Consider the following 6011-nt stretch of genomic DNA (forward strand, 5'->3'; position numbering starts at 1 on the left):
TGGACTTCCTGAATGGATATATTCTCATCTTTCATCATATCAGGGAAGTTCTCTTCCAACAAGTCTTGGACAATTTTCTCAGTGGTTTTATTTGTCTCTTCCTGTTCTGGAATTCCAATGACATGTAGGTTATTCCTTTTGATGGTATCCCACATGATCCTTAGGCGTTCTTCATTTTGTTTTTATCTTTTTTCTGATTGATCCTCTTCCATAGAAGTCTTCAGGTATTTGTCTTCAATCTTATTAATTCTGTCTTCCACTGCATCAGTTCTATGCCTTTGCCCTTTGAATGTGTTATCTATTTCTGACAATTTGGTATTAATCTATCTGTAGATTTACAATCATTTCTAATTTTTCCTTCATTTTGTCATTTTATTCTTGTATTCCAAAATTTTTCTAGGTATTTGTCTGTGTTTTCCTTGATCTCTCTCTCAATCCTTTGAAGATACGTAAATATAATTCTTCTGAGTTCATTATCATGGAGTTTCAATGCTGTTCCTCAGGGATGCATTCTGGGTCTGGATCCTGCTCCCTTGTTTCTACCACTTTATCTTGCTTCTTTTTGTGGACTGTGATGGTCTGTTGTCTCTGAGACATTGTGACGTTGTTGTATTTAGATCTCTGTTAACTGTTTGTGAAGAGCAGCTAAGGGTGAGTCAGGCTTTTCTTGGTGGTTGTTTATTGAAGGCCCATTGGTTGAGAAGGTGGTGGTGGCTCTCAATAAGTGAAGCTGCAGGAAGTGTGGGTGTAGTTATGTTGTATGGGGACTTTTGTTGTCTCCCACTCAGTTAGGCAAAAGTAACAATTGAATAAGCATCAAAACAGTAAAAGCAAATGGACAAAAAACCCACCATGTAATCAGACAGGAACAGTAGCCAAAAAAGAGAAAAGGGGAACAAAACAAAACAAAACAAAACAAAGCAGAAAACACCACGATATCTGGAGGTAAAAAAGTAGAGATGGAGAATAATGAAGAGAAAAAATGGGAAAAACGCAAAAAGAAAAATAAGGTACAGGGTTACCCACAAGAAAGAAAGAAAAAAAATCGGAACCAGGATGAGGGAAAAGAAAATAATGCTGAAAACTAGAACCTGGGAGGGGAAGAATAAAGAGTTATAATAAAAAGGACACAAGTAATAATAGTAGTAGTTTTGAAACAGACAAAAACAAACTAACTAAAAAAAGAAAAAAAAAAAAAAAAATCTGGACAGGGTGGAGCAGTGCACCAAAGCTCTGTGGGAGCACATAGACTGGGATGGAATTCCTTCCAGCCTAGAAGGTGGGTAGGAGTGAGGGATGGCCACAGCTACGTTGACCAAGAGGGTGTGGGGTATAAGAGTAACAAGGGGAATGTTGCACCTTTCTAGTAGTCTGTGCTTCCAGGATGTCTTTGCAGTTCCAGCAAGTGGAGCCTGTTCTTATGTCCCTCAAATGTGGGAGAATGCTGTTGCTTTAAATATCCAAAATTGTCAAGCTGCTTGTAAACATTCAAAATGGCTGCACCCCCCAGACAGGTAAAAGTCCACAGCTCAGCCAAGCTTTCTTTTTGCTGCTTCCCCTTTTATTCCCCAGCCAGCAGAGCAGTCCTCTGTGCAGTCCCTGGCTAGCAGGGCTGATTTTTAGGTTAATTCTTAGGTCCTACCACTTCTTGGCAATATCCAAGCTGTCTTTGCCGCCAGGATCACTGCCAAACCGCTGCTCTGCATGTCTCCTTTTTTAGTATTTTCATGCAAATTCTTTTGCTAGTTGGAGTTTAGTCTACTTCTATATACTTCTCTTCAAAGCTCAGGGGTCCAGGATTATCTTCTGTATTTGTGTTAATTGGTTCCCCTTTTCTTTGTTGAAGAGAGTCTGTGCAGTCTTTCTGCCTATTCTGCCATCTTGTTGGAACTCTCATTTTGATATTTTTTCTGATTGATCTCCTTCAAAGAAGTATTCAGGTATTTGTCTTCAATGTCATTAATTTTGTCTTCTACTGATTCAATTCTGGTCCTTTGCCCTTTCAATGTGTTATTTATTTCTGAAAATTTAGTATTAATCTGGATTTTTAATCTGTAGATCTTGTATCATTTATAATTTTTTATTTATTTGGTCATTTTGTTCAGTATTTTCTTCTGAAATTGTTCTTGCGTTTTTTTTCTGTGTTGTCCTTAACTTTGTCAGTGTTTTCCTTGATCTCTCCCTCAATCCGTTTACAGTACCTTAGTATAATTCTTTTGAATTCCTTATCAGGGAGCTCTGATGCTGCTTCTTCCTCTGAGATGTGTTCTGGATCTGTATCCTGGTCCCTTGTTTCTACTGCTTTATCATACTTCTTTGTGTGGACTGCAATGGTCTGTTGTCTCTGAAACATTATGACTTTGTTCTTTTTATATTAAATGGTGATTGTATATTAGGGTGATTCACCCAAGATTTTCTTTTTCATATTTTTTTTTTTTTAAGATGTATCTGAGTAAGCAAGATACTCTGCTCCTCCTCTATTCACTAGTTGGCAGCACTTATACACTCACCACCTGTCTCCTGGTGGGTATGATAGAGAATGAGAGTGCCTGCACAGATCTCTGTTAACTGTGAAGAACAGATAGAGGTGAGTCAGGCTCATATTGGTGGTCATGTATTGTTGGCCAGTTGATGCAGAAGGAAGTGATGGTTCTCATTCAGTAAGTGGAGCTGCAAACGTGCATGTATGTTTGTGTCATATGGACATGGTTGCTGTCTCCCACTCAGACAAAAACAACAATTAAAAAACCATCAAAAAAGTAAAATCAGGAGGGCAAACAACACGTATCACATAAATACCCAGGAACAGTCACCAAAAAGAGAAAAAAGAAGGAAAAGAAAAAGAAGGGCAATAAATGACAGAAAATATTTAAAGAAATACTTTAAAAAGCCAAAAGAAATAGATCTAGAAAAAGAGGAAAAAGAAAGGGAAAAAATAAAACTCTGCAATATCTGTGGAGTGGCAATAAGAGAAAAGAGGTAGAATAGGAAAATGAAGAAAAGTAGGAAAAATGTAAAAAGAAAAACAAGGAATGGGGAGAACCATAAGAATGAAAAAGATGGGGACCAGGAATAGGGAAGAAAGAAAAAGCTGAAAACTAGAACCTGACAAGGGAGGAGGAAAGAATAATAATAATAAAAAAGGACAAAGAAAGAAGAAAATAATAATTTTAAACAAAAAAAAAAAAAAAGGGAAAAAAAATCTGGACGGAGCAGGGCACCCAGGCTCTGCACACAGACTGGGATGGAATTCCTGCCGGCCCAGAAGGTGGGTGGGAATGAGGGTTGGCTGCACCTTTGTTCACTGAGAGGGTGTTGGGGTATAAGAGTAACAAGAGAAATATCGCATCTTTCTTGTCCGGCTTGTCAGGTATGTCTTTGTGGTCCCTGGCAAGCGAAGTCTATTCTTAGGTCCCTGGAATCTGAGAGAGTGCTGTCGCTTTAAATATGCAAAATGGTTGAACTACTTGTAAACCTTAAAAATGGCTGTGCCCTCCAGACAGCCAGAAGTCCACAGCCTAACCCACCTCCCTCTTCACTGCTTCCCCTTTTATTCACCAGCCACCAGTGCAGTCCTCTGTGAAGCCCCTGGCTAGCAGGGTCTTTTTTTCTGGTTAATTCTTAGGTCTTGACACCACTTGGCAATATCCAAACTGTCTGTGTCATCAGGATCGCTGACAGTCTGCAGCTCTGTATGTCTCCTTTTTTGGTGTTTTCATGCAGGTTCTTCTAGTAGTTGGATTTTAGTCTACTTCTGTATCCTTCTTTGAAAGTTCAGGGCTCTAGGATTATCTTCTGTATCTGTGTTATTTGGTTCCCCTTTTCTTTGTTGAAGAGTGTCTGTGTAGTTTGTCTGCCTATTCTGGCATTTTACTGGAACTTGCTATATTTTATTGAACCAGTATGATGCAGTTAATTACTTGGTACAGCTCTTCTAGCCATGGTCTTTGTGAATATTATTGGATGATTGCATGGGATTTTGTAAATGTGAGGTGCTTTATGGCCTTCCAAAGGGGTTGGATACTTGTTAGTAAAGTAAAGGGTGGGGGGGGGGACCATGGAAATAAGATGTATACAACTCTAATGTGGAGATTGGTCATTGTCTTTCCACTAGGCTTAAATGAGCCCTCCTAGACATAGCAAGTAGGATTGCACTACCATCAAGATAGAGAAGAGCTGGGAGTAGAGTGTATTCTTGGACCCGAGATCCCTGTGATGGACTCTCCTTGGCAGAACTATGGCGACAGCAACAGCAGCAAAACCAAGAAACTGGGACAAGACAGAGTGGCTGGCTTACCAGCCCATGGAATGAGAAAGCTGAATGCCTTTGGGCAGGAGGCTTGTTGGCAGAGTGGGGTGCACTTATTGGCAGAGCTGAAAGAGCTTTATAATACTTGTCTGAGCAGGGCAGAAGGCAGGCCAAGAGGCCGAGGGCCAAAGAGAGGTGTGTCTGTGGGCATGGCAGAGAGGAGGCTGAAGAATTGTATCTTGAGTGTTCCTGAACCTGAATTGTACCTTGTTGCTTACCTTGTATACCCAATAATCATGAGTATTATTAGTGAGTTCTCTGTGACCATTGCAATGAATTATCAAACCCAGCAGAGAAGTAGTGAGTGCAATGGGAGAGACGGCTGATGTCAGATTCATTTTAAGAAAAAGAAAAGGATTGGAGGGGAGAGATGTCTGATGTCAGAACTGATTTTAAGAAAACAAAGAAAAAATTTGGAGGGTGGCGGCATGTCTGACCTCCACCTGATAGGAATCAGCCTTGGGCTGATGCTGCTAAACCACTGGCAAATCTAAAAACGGAAGAGATAGAGAGGATGCAAGAAACATGAATAATAAATGAAAAGGGCGACATCAAAACAGAACCAACTGAAATAAAAAAAGATACTGACTGAATGTCATGAAGAACTCCAACACATTTGAGAACCTAGAAAACATGGGCAAGTTTGTAGAAACACAACACCTATCTAAACTATCCTAGTTGGAGATAAAATATTTGCGCAGACCCATAACAAAAGAAGAAATCGAGCTGAAGGCCGGTGGTTCAAACCCACCAGCCACTCCTCAGAAGGAAGGTTGGGCAATCTTATTTCTGTAGTGCTACCACTTTGGAAACCCAACGAGGGGTTGCTATAAGTCAGACCCAACTCGACAGCAGTGCATTTGGCTTGGTTTGGTTTTTCATGAAATTTGAAGAGGTCAAAGAATGTCACCTCCATGCTCTTTTGGCAATCTGATTATTGCCATCTAGTGTTTTTTAATTTTGTACATTTGTTAAAGAACATTTGTAAACACTAATACTAGGCCTTATCCCAATCTTCATCCTTCAGTAACTTTTTTTTTTTTTTTTTGATAGCAGGAGGACCTTGGACTCAAACTATTAATTTTATGATGGAGAAGCTTCCAAACGGCTGAGCTTTGAGATTTATACAGCTTCAGAAATCTTTTAATTAAGCATTCCATAATTTTTTTTCATATTGCTAGCTCCAGAGTTTGTGTTCGTGATCTAAACAATTCGTTTCTCAGAGGTACTGCTCTGAAAGAAATTATGAATATTGGAGTTGAGATGTTAAGCTCCCTTATTCTTTCATGGCTCATATGCCTTCCACTACAGTGGGGCAACTTGAATAGCTGACGGCTTTCAGTTCCACAGATCTGGTTTCAGGTTCAAACTCTACTTTTTAACTAGCCGCTGTCAACTAATTTCTCTATCCCTCAGTTTTACCAAGACCTTCAGTGATAGTTAATCTTGTGTGTCAACTTGGCTGGACCTTGATTCTAAGTGGTTTAAGCAGTTGTGATGTAGTCATTGTCCATGATGAGATCTGATGTGATGTAATCACTTCCATGGTGGGATAGGCTGTGAGGAGCCAGTCAATTGAAAGAGTGTGACCTCAGGGGTGTGGACTGCCTCTAATATATATAGAGAGACTACCTGGAAAATAGGATGTGTTAATTATCACTGGTGACTGGAATGCAAAAGTTGGAAACAAAGAAGAATCACC

The sequence above is a fragment of the Orycteropus afer genome, unplaced genomic scaffold (assembly GCF_000298275.1).
Source record: "Orycteropus afer afer isolate SDZICR_OR568_19922 unplaced genomic scaffold, OryAfe1.0 scaffold00079, whole genome shotgun sequence".
Lineage (NCBI taxonomy): Eukaryota > Metazoa > Chordata > Mammalia > Tubulidentata > Orycteropodidae > Orycteropus > Orycteropus afer.